Source organism: Salvelinus sp. IW2-2015, linkage group LG18 (genome assembly GCF_002910315.2).
Source record: "Salvelinus sp. IW2-2015 linkage group LG18, ASM291031v2, whole genome shotgun sequence".
Lineage (NCBI taxonomy): Eukaryota > Metazoa > Chordata > Actinopteri > Salmoniformes > Salmonidae > Salvelinus > Salvelinus sp. IW2-2015.
The window spans coordinates 22637513-22658748 of NC_036858.1; positions in this window are offsets into that span (position 1 = coordinate 22637513).

Consider the following 21236-nt stretch of genomic DNA (forward strand, 5'->3'; position numbering starts at 1 on the left):
CTGATTTATCATCCACAGGGTRCCAGAGATAACATGAACTGTCGTTTTGTTAGATAAAATCCTTTTTCATATCCTAAAAAGGTCCATGTAGCATGCACGATCGATTTTGTATTTCATGGCACGCCGATGACGCAGGCGGTTTTCACTTGATTGACTGTAAATAATTTACTTGATTGACTGTCAAATAAGTACCAATCGGGGTCAAAAAAGCGAGCTAGATAGCCAATGAGCTAGGCTTTACGGGAGTATGCGGCAACCCAGTATCTGTCGCAAAATGTTGCTGCTAACCTTGTGCGACGTCACGCCTTTTCCTTTTGGACAGAAATTATAAGAATATGGAGAGTTATGAAGTTATGAAAACTGGGTGTTTTGCAAATGTTGAACTTGTAACATGGCTACTAATACTGGAAAAGCTAAATCAAAATCCAAGTATACAGATTTGACGATATTATTGCAGAAAAAGGTAATGTGAATGTAAATGTCTCCTTCACGATTTGCCCAAATGTACCTGGGTGACTTCACACTAAATGTAATGTAGTTTGCTCAAACTTCAAGTTATCCGTCTGAAACTTTGCACATACACTGCTGCCATCTTGTGGACACCATCGGAATCGGAATCGGAACCATAGTGATGGCTAGATGTGGGACCTTTCTGTTGCATTTCAAAGATGGTGGTAGAAAAAATGAACGGTTGTTTTTTCTTTGTATTTTCTTCTAACAGATCTATTGTATTATATTCTCGAACATTCAATTCACATTTCCACAAACTTCAAAGTGTTTCCTTTCAAATGCTACCAAATGCTATCCTTGCTTCAGGGCCTGAGCTATAGGCAGTTAGATTTGGGTATGTCATTTTAGGTGAAAATTGAAAAAAAGGGGGCTATCCCTAAGAACCATTTCTCAGCCGTGTAGCCACAGCTTCACACTGTCTGGTCTATATTTAAATTTCCAACCAATCCAACATGTAGCTACAGCTCCATGCTCTCTGGTCTATAGCGTGGTAGCCATTTCAGCGTGGGGGCGCACGTCCTCGCGTTCTCTTGACAAATGTTAATTTTGTCAGAAGTGGGTTTTATGCACTCTGGGTAAAGGGGGCATACCATGACTCCAACGTAATGTCTGTGCTCATGTGGGTGTGGCCACTGACTTTAGAAGGATAACATCAGAGAGACTTTAGAAGGATAACATCAGAGAGAGAGAGAGAGAGAGAGAGAGAGAGAGAGAGAGAGAGAGAGAGAGAGAGAGAGAGAGAGAGAGAGAGAGAGAGATAAAAAAAAAAATATATAATAATCTGGCGCCTACGATCCTCACCCAACAGGGCAAGTCATGACACTAGCTATCTACTTCTGTACAAATTATGTTTTTGCTGTTATCTAAAGAAATGCCGGTGTTCATGGTTATCCTTCAAAATTGTTGGTCAGATCTGTGCACTTAGTTCACCACAATAGAAACAGTCTGAGATTGAGGGGTTCTCTCATTTGGGCAAAAGACCATCCTCCATCCTCTGTGACCCGGAAACAGATAAGTGGTTGAGGATTGTATCAATTCATTAGAATGCAATCGGAAGAATGTTCTCCCCTCCTCGATAACCACCTTTCATAGAGGATACTCATGTGTATCCTACCACGGAAGAGTTTTGTTTTGTCAGAGGAGAAATACATGCACATGTTTAAAAACATTATGCTACTAATTGTTTTATCTCTAAAATGTCTTGCACAACTATCTTAATTTGTTTTGATCACTTTACACACTTATTTTGGGATCCACCCCTTTAAACGTCATTTGTCTAATGACATGCGAGTTGTCTAATGACATGCGAGTCTAATGATATGCATTTCAAGAAAGTGCATTCCATCCACGTTCACTCTCCTCGCCTACACTCCTCGATTAACTTTGACCTTTTTCAAAAGGAGGTGAGAGAGAAAGGAGGAGAGGACGCAGAAGGTGAGAAAATCTGCACACGGCATGGGCTCAGAGCGCATTGTGTGATGCGCTTAAAAGGGTCCATGAGGAAACACGTGCGCTAAAAAGGTCAATGCGGTGGGGAAATGGAGATGTGATTAACGGCCCCCCAAAAATTACTTTGTTAAAAATGGCATGCGTTAACGCGTTATTTATACGTTAACTTTGTCATCCCTACTTTTTATTAGGTACACTAATATCTTATTATCAATAGTTCAAGCCATGCACAAGCTCTCACCATTTCATCCAGAAACTTAGAAATGGGACAAAGATCGATTCATATAAAACTGATATGATCTGTTTCAATGTCATTTACAGCATGTTATTAAATCCAATCAGTGGAGGCTGGTGGGAGGAGCTATTAGAGGACAGGCTCGTTGTAATGGCTGGAATGGAATACATGGAACGGTATCAAACACATCATATGGAAACCACTTTTGACTCTATTCCTTTGATTCCATTCCAGTCATTACAATGAGCTCGTCCTCCTATAGCTCCTCCCACCAGTTTCCACTGAATCCAATGATGCGCTGGACATTAGAATAAATTCCATTACTTGAATAACAGAATGGCATTGCCTGTCAACTCCAGCCCTGTTATGGTCTTCCCCAAGCAGAACTACAGGGCTACCATTGAGTCCCTCAGGTAAGGGATTCTACATGCAGACAGTATTGAAAATATTGAAATGGCTACGGATACGGACTTTATGTATCCCAACGTGCACAGGCTGAAAATACGGATATTTCTGCCGCATGTGCAGGAGTGCCAACTCCACTGCCTCCATACAGTTGAAGTCGGAAGTTTACATACACGTAGGTTGGAGTCATTTAAACTTGTTTTTCAACCACTCCATTCATTTCTTGTTAACAAACTATAGTTTTGGCAGGTCGGTTAGGACATCTACTTGCATGACACAAGGAATTTTTCCAACAATTGTTAACAGACAGATTATTTCACTGTATCACAATTCCCAGTGGGTCAGAAGTTCACATACACTAAGTTGACTGTGCCTATTAACAGCTTGGAAAATTCCAGAAAATTATGTCATGACTTCAGAAGCTTCTGATAGGCTAATTGACATCGATTGAGTCATTTGGAGGTGTACCTGTAGATGTACTTCAAGGCCTACCTTTAAACCCAGTGCCTCTTTGCTTGACATCATGGGAAAATCCAAATAAATCAGCCAAGACCTCAGAAAAAAAATCTTGTTCATCCTTGTGTACTATTACTATTAATAGTACTAATGTACTATTGTTTGTACAGATGAACTTGGTACCTTCAGGCGTTTGGAAATTGCTCCCAAGTATAGTATAAACACCATGGGACCACGCAGCTGTCATACTGCTCAGGAAGGAGACGCGTTCTGTCTCCTAGAGATGAACCTACTTTGGTGTGAAAAGTGCAAATCAATCCCAGAACAACAGCAAAGGACTTTGTGAAGATGCTGGAGGAAACAGGTACAAAAGTATCTATATCCACAGTAAAACGAGTCCTATATCGACATAACCTGAAATGCCGCTCAGCAAGGAAGAAGCCACTGCTCCAAAACCGGCATAAAAAAGCCAGACTACGGTTTGCAACTGCACATGGTGACAAAGATCATACTTTTTGGAGAAATGTCCTCTGGTCTGATGAAACAAAAATAGAACTGTTTGGCAATAATGACCATTGTTATGTTTGGAGGAAAAAGGGGGAGGCTTGCAAGCCGAAGAACACCATCCCAACCGTGAAGCACAGGGGTGGCAGCATCATGTTGTGGGGGTGCTTTGCTGCAGGAGGGACTGGTGCACTTCACAAAATGGATGGCATCATGAGGAAGAAAAATGATGTGGATATATCGAAGCAACATCTCAAGACATCAGTCAGGAAGTTAAGGCTTGATCGCAAATGGGTCTTCCAAATGGACAATGACCCCAAGCATACTGAAGCATAATTAAGCCAAGCATACACACGAACACACACTCACAATTGCTGCATAAATATAGCCTTTCATTACAGCCATAAACACCGATGCATTTTCAAAATGCAAGATACAGAAATAAAATGTGTTCTGCACATGTATTGTAGCTGAAAGTCATTCATGTTAGCAGCCATATCAACTTTCCTCGTACGAAACATCCAGATCGCAAACTTACATTCTGTTTTGGTACACGGATACAGTATGGCTATGACCAGATTCGATCAGTTTAAGCCCCTTCCTCTCCTTCCAACGTATGGCCGGACCAATCAGTGTCCTCTGATAATCTGTGTGGGTGGTTTAATTGCTGACAACAACGAGAAGCGTCTGTACTGAACGCTGAAGTCAAAACTCATAACAACAATGGCTTCTCTTGAGGAGGATGGCAGCAGTTAAATCAGAACTGGAGGGCAATAAAAGAACAGCAAATAACTGGAAGGCTTTTCTCGGGGGAGCAGATGTWTTTCGTTCTACTCCCAACTGGATTCGGCAAGAGTTTGATTCACCAGCTAGCTCCACTAGGGCGTATTGAAAACCGTATCCTCAATGTTGTGTCACTGATGGAGGACTAGAACAGAGAGGCTGCGAAGCTGGGGATCACTGCGATGTAACTTGTTGTAAATAATGGTGCAGACATCCTCCATGGACGTTGAGCGATTGTTTTCGTTAGCCTAGTGTCTTGGCTGCTGAAGTAGTGGAATATGCTGGCATCAACAGTGGAACATTACGAAAAACCCTCATGGGGATTGTTGTGGATGAGATTCACATGACATAGAAATGGTAAGCATAACTATAGAATTTGATATCAAACGAGTCTGTGCTATATTTAACATGAATTGGACTCCTAGCTAGCTAACTAGCTAGCTAGAAGTGCATAAGTAACAGACCTTCTCAAAGACAATAAACTAGCTATGGCCGGACAAATCAACGTCAAATGATAATCTGTGTGGGTGGTTTAGTTGATGACAACAACGAGAAGCGTCTGTACTGGGCGCTGAAGTCAAAAATCATAACAACAATGGCTTCTCTTGAGGAGGATGGCAGCAGTTATATCAGAACTGGAGGACATTGAAATAACAGCAAATAATTGCATTGAAGGCATCTTCTCAGGGGTTCTACTCCCGACTGGATTCGGCATACTGTCCAAGAGTAATAGACAGTATGATGACTTCTGTTTGCAAGTCCATAGCTATGTATGTTATTATTATACTTTCTGATTTAGACTCTTATGGGGCTCCCGAGTGGCGCAGCTGTCTAAGGCACAGCATCTCAGTATTAGAGGCATTACTACAGACTCTGGTTTGATTCCAGGCTGTATCACAACCGGTCGTGATTGGTAGTCCCAAAGGGCGGCGCACTGCGTCGTTCGGGTTTGGCTGGGTAGGCCTTCATAGTAAATAAGAATTTTCCCTAAAATGACATGCCTAGTTAAATAATGGTTAAATAAAAATAAAATTTATATTGGATCTTACATTCTTTCAACGAGGAGAGAGGGTGCAAAACTGGGAGAACTTTGAACCATTTCCAAAGTGGGTGAGGAAACATTGTCTTGTCACGGAATAAAACCAGTGCCAGGTCATCTCCAAAAGGTTCTGGGACACTGTAAAATCCATGGAAAATAAGAGTACCTCCTCTCAGCTGCCCACTGCACCGAGACTAGGAAACACTGTCACCACTGATAAATCCACGATAATCGAGAATTACAATAAGCATTTCTCTACGGCTGGCCATGCTGTCTACTTGGCTACCCCAACCCCGGCCAACAGCTCCGCACCCCCCGCAGCAACTGGCCCAAGCCCCCCCCTACTTCTCCTTCACCCAAATCCAGACAGCTGATATTCTGAAAGAGCTGCAAAATCTGGATCGCTACAAATCAGCTGGGCTAGACAATCTGGACCCTCTCTTCCTAAAATGATCTGCCACCATTGTTGCAACCCCTATTACTAGTCTGTTCAACCTCTCTTTCATATCGTCTGAGATTCCTACAGATTGGAAAGCGGCCGCGGTCATCCCCCTCTTCAAAAGGGGAGACACTCTAGACCCAAACTGTTACAGACCTATATCCATCCTGCCCTGCCTTTCTAAAGTCTTCGAAAGCCAAGTGAACAAACAGATCACCGGCCATTACGAATCCCACCGTACCTTCTCCACTATGCAATCTGGTTTCCGAGCTGGTCACGTGCACCTCAGCCACAGTCACTCATGCTGCTAAACATTACCCTCGTAAAACTGACTATCCTACCGATCCCTGACTTCGGCGATGTCATTTACAAAATAGCCTCCAACACTCTACTCAGCAAATTGGATGTAGTCTATCACAGTGCCATCTGTTTTGTCACCAAAGCCACATTTACTACCCACCACTGCAACCTGTATGCTCTTGTTGGCTGGTCCTCGCTACATATCCGTCGCCAAACCCACTGGCTCCAGGTAATCTATAACTCTTTGCTAGGTATAGCTCCACCTTATCTCAGCTCACTGGTCACCATAGCAATACCCATTGGTAGCACATGCTCCAGCAGGTATATTTCACTGGTCATCCCTAAAGCCAACACCTCTTTGGCCGCCTTTCCTTCCAGTTCTCTGCTGCCAATGACTGGAACGAACTGCAAAAATCTCTGAAGCTGGAGACTCTTAACTCCCTCACTAGCTTTAAGCACCAGCTGTCAGAGCAGCTCACAGATCACTGCACCTGTACATAGCTCATCTGTAAATAGCCCACCCATTCTACCTCGTCCCCATACTGTATTTATTCATGTATTTATCTTGCTACTTTTTACCCCAGTATCTCTACTTGCACATTCATCTTCTGCACATCCTACCATTCCAGTGTTTAATTGCTATATTGTAATTACTTCGCCACCATGGCCTATTTATTGCCTTACCCATCTTATCCTACCTCATTTGCACCTTTTTCTACTGTATTATTGATTGTATGTTTGTTTATTCCATGTGTCACTCTGTGTTGTTGTATGTGTTGAACTGCTTTGCTTTATCTTGGCCAGGTCGCAGTTGCAAATGAGAACTTGTTCTCAACTAGCCTACCTGGTTAAATAAAGGTGAAATATATATCTTTTTTTAAACATGTTGTTGATTTCCTTCCTGTGCTGTTTGTAACTACCCTAGGAGGTTGACTGATAACCTGAACAAGGTTACAGGCACTGGTTACAGTTTGAAGCTTTTTCTTTAGTGGACAGCTTGATGAAAGCCAGTCAATATTTAATTCACCCAGAAAATATACCTCTCTGTTGATATCACATACATTATTTCACACATGTTATCCAGATACTGGCTGTTAGTGGTTGTGTAGTTAATTTAAAATGTATTAAATTGAGATTGTTTTGTCACTGGCCTACACACAATACCCTATAATGTAAAAGTGGAATTATGTTTGTAGACATTTTTACAAATTATTAAACATGATAAGATGAAATGTCTTGAGTCATTAAGTATTCAACCCCTTTGTTATGGCAAGCCTACATAAGTTCGGAAGTAAATATTTGCTTAACAAGTCACAAAAAGGTTGCATGGACTCACTCTGTGTGCAATAATAGTGTTTAACATGATTTTTGAATGACTACCTAATTTCTGTATCCCACACATACAGTTATCTTTAAGGTCCCTCAGTTGAGCAGTGAATTCAACCAGATTCACCCACAACGAACAGGGAGGTTTTACCATGCTTCACAAAGAAGGCCACCTATTGGACATTAATTATCCCTTTGAGCATGGTGAAGTTATTAATTACACTTTGGATAGTGTATCAATACACCCAGTCACTACAAAGATACAGGCGTCCTTCCGAATTCAGTTGCCGGAGAAGAAGGAAACCGCTCAGGGATTTCACCATGAGGCCAACGGTGACTTTAAAACAGTTACAGAGTTTAATGGCTGTGATAGGAGAAAACTGAGTATGGATCAACAACATTGTAGTTACTTCACAACACTAACCTAATTGACAGAGTGAAAAAAAAGGATGCCTGTACAGAATAAAAATATCCAAAACATGTATCCTGTTTGCAACAAGGAACTAAAGTAATTCTGCAAAAAATGTGGCAAAGCAATTTACTTTTTGTCCTGAAAATAAAGTTTTTTGAGGCAAATTCAATACAACACATTACTGAGTAGCACTCTCCATATTTTCAAGCATAATGATGGCAACATCATGTTATGGTTATGCTTTTAGTCGTTAAGGACTGGGGAGTATTTCAGAATAAAATAGAAACAAAATCTGGTTAAGTCTGCTTTCCATCAGACACTGGGAGATTAATTCACCTTTTACAAGCAGATTTAAGTCAAAACTGTAACTAGGCCACTTAGGAACATTCACTGTCTTGATAAGCAACACAATTGTAGATTTGGCCTTAGGTTATTGTCCTGCTAAATCTATGGCAATACTTGAAAATGACTGTGAGGCAATTATCAACAACCAATGTGACAGAGCTTGAATCATTTTGAAAAGAATAATGAGCAAATATTGTACGATCCAATTGTGCAAACTCTTAGAGACCCAGAAAGACTCACAGCTGTAAACTAATATTTTGACTCAGGGGTGTGAATACTTACAGTACCGTCAAAAGTTTGCAGTGTGGCTACTTTGAAGAATCTTAAATATAAAATATATTTTGATTTGTTTGACACTTTTTTGGTTACTACATGATTCCATATGTGTTATTTCATAGTTTTGATGTCTTCACTATTATTCTACAATGTAGAAAATAGTAAAAATAAAGAAAAACCCTGGAATGAGTAGGTCTGTCCAAACTTTTGACTGGTACTGTATATATATATATATATATATATAAAATGATGTTGGAAGTGGCTTATGGTAGAGAAATTAACATTACATTATCTGGCAACAGCTCTAGTGGACATTCCTGCAGTTAGCATGCCAACTGCACACTCCCTCAAAACGTGAGACATCTGTGGCATTGTGTTGTGTGACAAAACTGCACATTGTCCAAATGTCCAATTGAGATATGGATTGTGTATGTGTGCCATTCAGAGGGTGAATGGGCAAGACAAACAATGTAAGTGCCTTTGAACAGGTTACGGTAGTAGGTGCCAGGAACACAGGTTTGTGTCAAGAACTGCAGTGCTGCTGGGTTTTTCACGCGCAACAGTTTCCCATGTGCATCAAGAATCAAGACATCCAGCCAACTTTACACAACTGTGGGAAGCATTGGAGTCAACATGGGATGCTTTCAACACCTTGTACAGTCCATGCTCCGACAAATTGAGGCTGTTCTAAGGGCAAAGGGCTCCGCAACACAATATTAGGAAAGTGTTCTTAATGGTTTGTACACTCAAGTCCACACTAAAGACACACCTCTTCACACAGGCAACACAGACTTTTTTGTATTTTCAATGACAAGCATAACAGTACCATACAATAGTATTCTCCAGGCTTAAGTCAAGCATTGTTGTATTTATTGCTCCATAATCTCGGGAACCAAGAATCAAATCTGGCGCGTTAACTGGTCTGTCGCAAGAGACAAACTTTTTTGGTCTACTTCTTTTTATTTATTTTAATGCACACATTGTAGCACTTTGAGAAGTGCTTAATAAATTCAATGTATTATTATTATTAATTGCAACATTAATTAAAAGTAATTATGGTTGCCTCCCGAGTGGCCCAGCGGTCTTAGGCACTGCATCGCAGTGCTTGAGGCATCACTACAGACCCGGGTTGGATCCTAGGCTGTGTTACAACCGGCCGTGACCAGGAGACCCATTAGGCAGCACATAATTGGCCCAGCTTCGTCCGGATTAGGGGAGGGTTTGGCCGGCCGGGATTTCCTTGTCCCATCGTGCTCTAGCGACTCCTTGTGGTGAGCTGGGCGCCTGCAAGTTGACTACAATTGCCAGCTGGACGGTGGTGCGTCTGGCTTCCGGGTTAAGTGAGCAGTGTGTCAAGAAGCAGTGCGACTTGGCAGGGTCGTGTTTCGGGGGACGCATGGCTCTCGACCTTCGCCTCTCCCGAGTCCGTAGGGAAGTTGCAGCGATGGGACAAGACTGGAACTACCAATTGCATATCACGAAGTTGGAGAGAGAAAGGGGTAAAAGTACAACAACAAAAAATGTAATTGTTGTTTCTTATGGCTTTTATTGTATGGTGATTAATTATGCTATCAGAAAAACTGTATATTCATCTCATCCAGCATTGTACAATAAAACAAGAGCATATTTCCATTATTGCTTTGTTAATTCTGTATAATAAACATAGACATGTTTTGTATTCAAGTGAAAGTGCATCAAAGCCTTAAGTCTCTACATCTACTTCGTGTTGTTAACCATACCTGAGACCTAAGAGTAAAAGTTTTCCGATACACATTCAGCATGTATTGGCAATGCAAATCCCTTTTTATGTGGAGCTGGCTGAAAAAGCTAATAGTAAAGAGGTGTCTTTCTTATACATTCACATTGAGCTTCCCACAACCCCTTTTGCACTAACTCTTTTGATTCATCACGTAATCTGCTGTTACTGTTTATTATCGATCCTGTTGCCTAGTCACTTTATCCCTAACTACTGTATATGTACATTTGTACTTCAATTACTTCGCACCTCTGCACATCGACTCGGTACTGGTACCCTGTGTATATAGCCAAGTTATCGTTACTCATTGTGTATTTATTCCTTTTGTTATTATTTTTCTATTATTACTATTATTATTTTCTCTCTGCATTGTTGGTGAAGGTACTGTAAGTAAGCATTTCCCTTTTAGTCTACACCTGTTGTTTACAAAGCAAATGTGTCTTTTTGTGCTTTAATTGTCCATCCTTGGGATTCTGGGGATCTTACTTAACCGGAAACCCAGAAATCCATGGAGCATTTCTATCACTGTCATTAAGAAGTTTTCAACATTACAAACCTCTCGTCTCTCATCTACACTCTTGTCAAATGGGTTTTAAAGCATCAAAAAAAGCATAAAAATAACTCTGATTCAAATATTTTGGAGGCTTTGGACTGTTCTGTTTACTTCTGTGCATCTTACACCATCTCGCAGCAGCCTCCATGGTGTAGACTGTGACGGGTTTTTTTACGGACTGTGGAGAGCATCAATGCCTGTCACTCGTCTCCCTAGGCCTGCCAGCTGGCTGGTGTCTCTTGATCAAGTGAGGTGTAACAACAACTAACAAACTAATAATTTATTAGCAGCAAAGATATAGAGACAAGCCCAAGTAAAGAACCTACTACCTACTGTAAAATAATGTTCTTGAAGTCTTTAACAATCCACATATCTAAAAGGTTATAATATAATGTAACTTGCCTTGTGCTTGCTGTGTGCTTCTTGTTGCTTGGAATAGTTATCTACACAAACTAAAATCTAAGTTTATTTGTCACGTGCGCTGAATAAAACAGGTGTAGACCTTACAGTGAAATGCTTACTTACAGGCTCTAACCAACATTGCAAAAAAGGTATTTGGTGAAGCCTAGGCAGGTAAAGAAATAAAACAACAGTAAAAAGACAGGCTATTCACAGTATCGAGGCTATAAAAGTAGCGAGGCTACATACAGACACCGGTTAGTCAGGCTGATTGAGGTAGTATGTACATGCAGATATGGTTAAAGTGACTATGCATATATGATGAACAGAGAGTAGCCTACATTAGTTTTATTGCTAATGAATGGGGACAATACTCTTACAGGTAAAATACAATCTTATAACAAATCTAGAACAATAAATCTCATAGGGAAACCCCTTAGGTTCCACAGGGTTAAGTGTTCTATTGGARATTTTCATAGTCACATCTTGGCCTACATGTTCACCCATACGTTCACACTACTTCACTAGAGTAGTGGTATCTAACATTCGGCATAGGCATTGGAGGTATCTAGCACTTACAATCTCAAATGTTGCAGATTGGCTGCTAGGAGGTTACATAATCTGTATCAATGCTCTAAATATAATACCAAAGTAATATCATGTACAGTAGGTAGTAGCAAAAACGTAGTTGATTGCCAGATATCCAGGCTTGAACAATGGTCACCATCCCTGGTTCTGGAGAGCTACAGAGTGTGCAGGCTTTTGTTTCACCTCTGTACCAAATGCCTTCACAGCCTGTAGTTCTCTAGGAGCAGGGTTGGTGAGCACTGATCAAGCCTGCATTTTGTGTATCTGTCTGAAGTGATACACTGGGGGAATGGGCTCAGTTCCATTTCAAAGCACTTCTCAGTTCTTGAATTGGAGATTTAAATTAATCTTCTGAATTGAAGGGGAATCAAGCCCAATCATAGCCTGGTCTTAGGAGTTGTCAAGACAGCACAAACAAATCTGGAAACAAACTAGCCCAACCCTATTGCACTACTGACCGGTATCTTATGTCATGGTTGAGCTAGAGTAGTTAGACTCCTGTCTATGTTGCTAGATAAGAGGAGAACACCCCTCCAGCTTGGATGGTGTCTGTCACTCTTCAGCAGGTCATGCTTGGTCCTGTTTCTTGGTGAGTCCCAGAAAGAGGGACAGTTATCTACAAATTGTATCAGTTCGAAGGGGTAGAAAACAGTTTTCTACCAGCAATTGAGTTGTCTGAGTCTGCTGTATACTGAAAAAATGTAAGGTTCTTAAATGGTTCATCCTCAACTCTTAAAGTTACTTGTAGATCTCTTGCCCGATAAAGAACCTTTGAGTTAAGTGTGGGTTCTTAACGTGGCATCTACGGTTCTTCAGAATTCTAGAAGGTTATTGAAATGTATGGAAGCCTGCAGATGTGTCCCTTTAATAGCACCTAGCAAATTGGCCAGTGTTAACTAGTGTTGATTTGTCAGTGTAACATTTATAGTGTTGATTCAAGAGTTAAATTAAAACTGTAAAGAATTAAATTAACACTCTGTGGTGTAAAATAACCACAGTGTTGGTGTTAATAAGCAGAGCTGAACCAAAACCAGGCCCATCATTATGTTGATTTTAGGAACTGTTTGTTTCAATATCTATGTTTTTGCATGTACATTGATTGATTAATTAATATTATGCTGCTCAAATATAAATGACATACATTTTTCTAAACTTTTCCAATCTGTTACTTGGACTTATTGCACCAGTTACTGAAATGGTTGTTCCAGTTTAGACGCTTAAGGTAGTCTCATATCTTAGTCTTCCCAACCCTGGCAGTCATTCTGAATACAGGTTGCAGGTGAATAAAACAATTTTTGGAGGGGATATCTCCGCTATGTCTTGATTCCAATAGGAATTGCACATCACTTTGTAAACCAGCATAATGTGACTTGCAGGCCTGATGTGGTCTGTAAACTGAGTTTCATGCCACTGTATGAGGGTAAAATTATCCAAGATGGCGTAGCAGTGAAGACGTGTTTTTGTTCGTCCTCTCGTGTACTTTTGTATTTTTCTTCTTTTTTGTATATATATATTTTTTTAAATCACTCTTTTCCATTTTAATTCGATTGCCTTCCGGTAACCTGCCTCACCCAATGTGATACGGAATCGCTATTATTTTTAATTTTAGAACACATTCAAGAACCACCAGAAGCTAATTAGCTACAAGCTATTTAGTCATTGTTAGCCACTGCTAGCGGCTTTTAACTTCTGCACAGATACCAGCCCTGTTTTTTAGCCTGGATAATACTCGCCAATCTACCAGTATTGGACTATCTCTCCACTACAACGCCGGATTCCTGCCGTAATCCCTGGACCACCACTTCTGATCTTCACAGCTAGCTAGTGGCTAACGCCCCTGCCACGAAGCTAGCACCAGTTAGCCGTGAGCCAGGCGCATCTCCCGGTTAGCAAACTAAATTCTACAATACCTCTTTCGCCATCTGGCTTAGATCCTCTGTCAACACGGCACCCCGCCGCACCACCACCACTGGTCTGCCGACGAATACTCCATCCGCTGTGCCTTCAACCGGCCTCCGTCGGAGCAGACGCTCCTACTAGCCCCGGGCTACTAACTTTAAACGCTGTGTCGCCCGCGTGCTAGCATAGTGGCGACTACTCCGCGGCTTCCCTGTTCCATCTACTGCTGCCCCCTGGACACTATGATCACTTGGCTACATAGCTGATGCCTGCTGGACTGTCCATTAATTCACGGTACTCCATTCTGTTTATTTTTTTTATCTGTCGGCCCCAGCCGCGAACTCAGGCTCTGGGTGTAGTTATTCCGACCCTCTCGGCCTAGTCATCGCCATTTTACCTGCTGTTGTTGTGTTAGCTGATTAGCTGTTGCTGTCTCACCTGTTGTCTTAGCTAGCTCTCCCAATCAATACCTGCGATTACTTTATGCCTCGCTGTATGTCTCTCTCAAATGTCAATATGCCTTGTATACTGTTGTTCAGGTTAGTTATCATTGTTTTAGTTTATAATCTGACACCTCCTTTGTCCCACCTCCCACACATGTGGTGACATCACCCATTATAACCAGCATGTCCAGAGATACAATCTCTCTTATCATCACCCGGTGCCTGGGCTTACCTCTGCTGTACCCGCACCCCACCATACCCCTGTCTGCACATTATGCCCTGAATCTATTCTACCACGCCCTGAAATCTGCTCCTTTTATTCTTTGTCCCCAACGCTCTAGGCGACCAGTTTTGATAGCCTTTAGCTGCACCCTCATCCTACTCCTACTCCTCCTCTGTTCCTCGGGTGATGTGGAGGTAAACCCAGGCCCTGCATGTCCTCAGGCACCCTCATTTGTTGACTTCTGTGATCGAAAAAGCCTTGGTTTCATGCATGTCAACATCAGAAGCCTCCTCCCTACGTTTGTTTTACTGCCTTAGCACACTCTGCCAACCCTGATGTCCTTGCCGTGTCTGAATCCTGGCTTAGGAAGGCCACCAAAAATTCTGAGATTTCCATACCCAACTATAACACTTTCCGTCAAGATAGAACTGCCAAAGGGGGAGGAGTTGCAATCTACTGCAGAGATAGCCTGCAAAGTTCTGTCATACTTTCCAGGTCTATGCCCAAACAGTTCGAACTTCTAATTTTAAAAATTAATCTCTCCAGAAATAAGTCTCTCACTGTTGCCGCCTGCTACCGACCCCCCTCAGCTCCCAGCTGTGCCCTGGACACCATCTGTGAATTGATCGCTCCCCATCTAGCTTCAGAGTTTGTCCAGTTAGGTGACCTAAACTGGGATATGCTTAACACCCCGGCAGTCCTACAATCTAAGCTTGATGCCCTCAATCTCACACAAATCATCAAGGAACCCACCAGGTACAACCCTAAATCCGTAAACATGGGCACCCTCATAGACATTATCCTGAACAACTTGCTCTCCAAATACACCTCTGCTGTCTTCAATCAGGATCTCAGCGATCACTGCCTCATTGCCTGTATCCACGGGTCCGCGGTCAAACGACCATCACTGTCAAACGCTCCCTAAAACACTTCTGCGAGCAGACCTTTCTAATTGACCTGGCCCGGGTATCCTGGAAGGATATTGACCCCATCCCGTCAGTTGAGGATGCCTGGTCATTCTTTAAAAGTAACTTCCTCACCATCTTAGATAAGCATGCCCCGTTCAAAAAATACAGAACTAAGAACAGATATAGCCCTTGGTTCACTCCAGACCTGACTGCCCTCGACCAGCACAAAAACATCCTGTGGCGGACTGCAATAGCATCGAATAGTCCCCACGATATGCAACTGTTCAGGGAAGTCAGGAACCAATACACGCAGTCAGTCAGGAAAGCAAAGGCTAGCTTTTTCAAGCAGAAATTTGCATCCTGTAGCTCTAACTCCAAAAAGTTCTAGGACACTGTAAAGTCCATGGAGAACAAGAGCACCTCCTCCCAGCTGCCCACTGCACTGAGGCTAGGTAACACGGTCACCACCGATAAATCCATGATAATCGAAAACTTCAACAAGCATTTCTCAACGGCTGGCCATGCCTTCCACCTGGCTACTCCAACCTCGGCCAACAGCTCCCCCCCCGCAGCTACTCGCCCAAGCGTCCCCAGCTTCTCCGTTACCCAAATCCAGATAGCAGATGTTCTGAAAGAGCTGCAAAACCTGGACCCATACAAATCAGCTGGGCTTGACAATCTAGACCCTCTATTTCTGAAACTATCCGCCGCCATTGTCGCAACCCCTATTACCAGCCTGTTCAACCTCTCTTTCATATCGTCTGAGATCCCCAAGGATTGGAAAGCTGTCGTGGTCATCCCCCTCTTCAAAAGGGGAGACACCCTGGCCCCAAACTGTTACAGACCTATATCCATCCTTCCCTGCCTATCTAAGGTCTTCGAAAGCCAAGTTAATAAACAGATCACTGACCATCTCGAATCCCACCGTACCTTCTCCGCTGTGCAATCCGGTTTCCGAGCCGGTCACGGGTGCACCTCAGCCACGCTCAAGGTACTAAATGATATCATAACCGCCATCGATAAAAGACAGTACTGTGCAGCCGTCTTCATCGACCTGGCCAAGGCTTTCGACTCTGTCAATCACCATATTCTTATCGGCAGACTCAGTAGCCTCGGTTTTTCTGATGACTGCCTTGCCTGGTTCACCAACTACTTTGCAGACAGAGTTCAGTGTGTCAAATCGGAGGGCATGTTGTCCGGTCCTCTGGCAGTCTCTATGGGGGTACCACAGGGTTCAATTCTCGGGCCGACTCTTTTCTCTGTATATATCAATGATGTTGCTCTTGCTGCAGGCGATTCCCTGATCCACCTCTACGCAGACAACACCATTCTGTATACTTCTGGCCCTTCCTTGGACACTGTGCTATCTAACCTCCAAACGAGCTTCAATGCCATACAACACTCCTTCCGTGGCCTCCAACTGCTCTTAAACGCTAGTAAAACCAAATGCATGCTTTTCAACCGTTCGCTGCCTGCACCCGCCCACCCGACTAGCATCACCACCCTGGGCGGTTCCGACCTAGAATATGTGGACATCTATAAATACCTAGGTGTCTGGCTAGACTGTAAACTCTCCTTCCAGACTCATATTAAACATCTCAAATCCAAAATCAAATCAAGAATCGGCTTTCTATTTCGCAACAAAGCCTCCTTCACTCACGCCGCAAAACTTACCCTAGTAAAACTGACTATCCTACCGATCCTCGACTTCGGCGATGTCATCTACAAAATAGCTTCCAATACTTTACTCAGCAAACTAGATGCAGTTTATCATAGTGCCATCCGTTTTGTTACTAAAACACCTTATACCACCCACCACTGCGACCTGTATGCTCTAGTCAGCTGGCCCTCGCTACATATTCGTCGCCAGACCCACTGGCTCCAGGTCATCTATAAGTCCATGCTAGGTAAAGCTCCGCCTTATCTCAGTTCACTGGTCACGATAACAACACCCACCCGTAGCACGCGCTCCAGTAGGTATATCTCACTGATCATCCCAAAAGCCAACACCTCATTTGGCCGCCTTTCCTTCCAGTTCTCTGCTGCCTGRGACTGGAACGAATTGCAAAAATCTCTGAATTTGGATACTTTTATTTCCCTCACCAACTTTAAACATCTGCTATCTGAGCAGTTAACTGATCGCTGCAGCTGTACATAGTCCATCTGTAAACAGCCCACCCAATTTACCTACCTCATCCCCTTACTGTTTTTATTTATTTACTTTTCTGCTCTTTTGCACACCAGTATCTCTACTTGCACATGATCATCTGATGATTTATCACTCCAGTGTTAATCTGCTAAATTGTAATTATTCGCTCCTATGGCCTATTTATTGCCTACCTCATGCCTTTTGCACACAATCTATATAGACTCATTTTTTCCCCCTACTGTGTTATTGACTTGTTTATTGTTTACTCCATGTGTAACTCTGTGTTGTTGTCTGTTCACACTGCTATGCTTTATCTTGGCCAGGTCGCAGTTGTAAATGAGAACTTGTTCTCAACTAGCCTACCTGGTTAAATAAAGGTGAAAAAAAAAAAAAATCAAATGAATGCCTTAAGAAATATGTATTGTATTGTCTTAAACAATTCATTTTGAATGGATTCATATTCACTTGGATCTCACTTGGTTATGGGCACACAACTGTAAATGAATGAATGCAACAACTATCTCTCTTGTCACTTGCAAGCACAGTCATGGGTGGTACTGATAAAATTCACTCGGAAGGCACCCTGGGAAATATGCAAATAATGCATAAAACCCTACAGCAGGGCTATTCAATTTCGGTCCTGCAGGGCCGAAACATTTCTGATTTGTATTTTTGTATAGTTCTTCAGAGACCCTAAAATGGTTCCCCTATGGCATCACTCTCAATAACCTTATTTGGTTCCAACTTGCACATTTAGTTTTAAGTGTACCTTAGAGGTCGAATCTCAGCAGTAATTAGCTCATCAAAGCTGGATCGCACTTGGAGCGAGGTCATCAAAGCTGGACCAGGCATTAGTGTGTCTCAGCAATGATTTAGGAGTGAAAATAATCAATTGTAAGAAGAAAAAGGTTGAAGGCAAGTTATAATTACCAGTTGTGAATACATTTATTCTTTCATATATCTTCATTTTGTGCTCAGATCCAAATTTTCACTATGACAAGCATACAGCTTAAAAATCGGGAAAACAGAAAAAAATACATGTAAGACCTGCTGCTGTTCAACCAAGCAAGTCTATAATTCCAGACTAGTTTCATAGAAAACAAACAATATTATTCCCCATCGACTCCTACACTAATTTGCTCAGGAAGCCACTTTCTCATGCTCTACAAAGCATCCCATTTGTATCTGCAACGAGGGATCACTGTGAAAGAGGGAGTGAAAGAAGAGGCTATAGTGTGTGTGTGTGTGTGTGCCTGTGTATATGGTGCTGTAGGGCCCAGTAGTGGGCTGAGAGTTTTGTTTGTGTGTCGTGTGTGTGTGGTTGTGTGTGTGTGTGGTGTCGTGTGCGTGAGGGTAAGTTCAGTGTGTGTTAGATGCATTTGTTCTGACCTTACCCGCCAAACTTAATTATGTGACAACTTTATCTTCGAAAACTTGTACATAAAGTAAGAAAAACTAATTTAGATTGCGAGTGAAGTGAATGACTCCTTAACGATCCTGAAATAACGGGAGGAGAGTAACTCACACTCATATAAGAGTAACAACCACATTGTCAGTGTATGTGATGTTTTGATCGTGTGACAATAGTTAGTATGAGCATGTGTAACCAGTCGTGTGGATATGCGTTCTCAAGTATGATGGCTCTTAAGATGACCAGTCGTGGTCATAGTTGTAGTGTTTGGTGTTGAGTGTGTTTGAGAATAGCAGTGTGTGGTTTGTATGTGATAGATTGATGTCGTAGTGTGACGTGTGTGTGAGTAGTGCTGCTGAAGTAGTGTGGCTGTGTCTGAGGCTGTGATGGTTGTAAGGAAGAGTTTGTGACGTGATTAATTGACTCTAAGCAGAAGACATATGTATTCTACTATCTTATTAGCAAATACCATATATCCCCTTACCTGATATATCATTTGGTCAAGGAGTATGACGGATGGATACAGTAGTCTGCCTCCCTAATCTTTAATGGTCCGAGTGAAAAAATAAACAATGAAAAAGAGTGTGTGTGTGGTTGCTGTGAATAATACTTCTTGTGAGAAATGAAGAATGTGTGTCTCTAGTGGTGTTTGGTGTGTGATTGGTGGTGAACTAGTTTAGATATGTGTGTGTATGCTATGAGATATGTGCTCCGAGGAGATGGAAGATGCGTAATCGCTATTGTGAGAGTTGTTAATGTGCGAATTAAGTGGTGCGATGGTAGATCGAATGTGTGTTGTTATGTTGATTTGATCGTTAAGCAGCGAGATATAGAACTAATCACAACGACCCACCACATACTTTTACCATGGGATTGCCTTCGTTCCATAAGCTTCTGAACAACTCTCCATAGAAGAAGAGACCTGAACCAATCAAATGTGAGAGAGTTGCACTATATCTTATATGCGATGTAATAGCCCTTAAACCATAGGATCAATGATAATGATTGTTGTCACAAAATACACCGTAGCGATGAATTGAAGTGTCAGACGAAAGAGAACCAAAGAAGATATCCCACATGTGAATTGTAGGTCCCAAAGCGCACAATTACTTTTGCGCGTATCCCCAGAGGTCGCAGCCCTATAATCTAAATACTATGTGCCAAGTTTTAATGTCTCAACAAATCAGACACTACCACCCAAGAGTACCCCTGTTGTCCGACCGTCTCTGACCATTGACAGAACAAAGCCCATATATGACATTCCCCTCTAGTCCTAGATTCCAGCTCTCTGCTTGTCATATGTTCAGAGATGGTTGCGTCGACCTATCTGGTAGTTCTGAAGGAGCAATCCCCATTGCATTCTTAGCCCTTAATGCTGTGTTGTTAACACCTACGTGTGTTACACCAATACTCAGCAATACCGGAACGATGATCATTGCTCCCTGTAGTGACTGTCTGCTGTGAACATATGCCGCTTGGTGGATCACACTATAGGACAGTGTTAGTCACCACATTTCCGTTTGGTTTTGTGGGGTGTTGTTTTCCGTTAGTATCTGTGCCTGACAGAACTGTCCTTTCCCTTTTTGTATTCGTTTATTTTGTTGAGTGATTCTTGACAATAAAGATCATGAACACTTTCACGCCTGCGCTTTGGTCCACTCTTCCTTTCGACGACGATTACAACTGTACTACGTAATAACTAAGTACATTATAGCACTAATACAAGAACAATGTATCGATGAGCACTGATTGAGTGTCTTGATTTACTGTGTCAACGACTATAGTGCTGCACCGCTCTTTGATATATTGTGCCTCTGTATCCCGTAGCGCACATCATCGACACTAGCACAAGGCAGTCGAGCTACAGCGAACACACACAGCCTAATATGCCACCACAGGATCACCACACTACGATCACCACATTCTAAAGCACACACACCTATCACGACACGCACACACGAGACAACACCAAAAACAACACACACAACAACTTCCCTCACTCCAATCCACCCACAAGCAACCACACTTGGATAACGAAAGAGAACGTGATACTGGGCCGACAATGTCCAGTAGGCGATAGCCGTTGCAGGACATAAAGAAAATTATACCGACCATATATTAAAGTCGAACTAGACAAACAACACAAGGCTAAACAAACCGACCTAAATTAATGTAACTTCCCAAATACTATTATAATAACTCTCTCATCTCGCGATCCTTTCTGCAGGCAGTCTCTGACTTTACCGCGACATGTCTCTAGGCAGAATAACTGAATACCAAAGGCGAAGACAATGAGAGTACCGGGACCTATTAGGTCCCCTGCCCCAGTTTCCTAATCAGTACGACGGCCCGATTGAACCTTCCGGAATAGACAGTTTCCTCTGATTATGTAAGGAGTTCCTATTAACATTTCAAATGGCTAATTCTA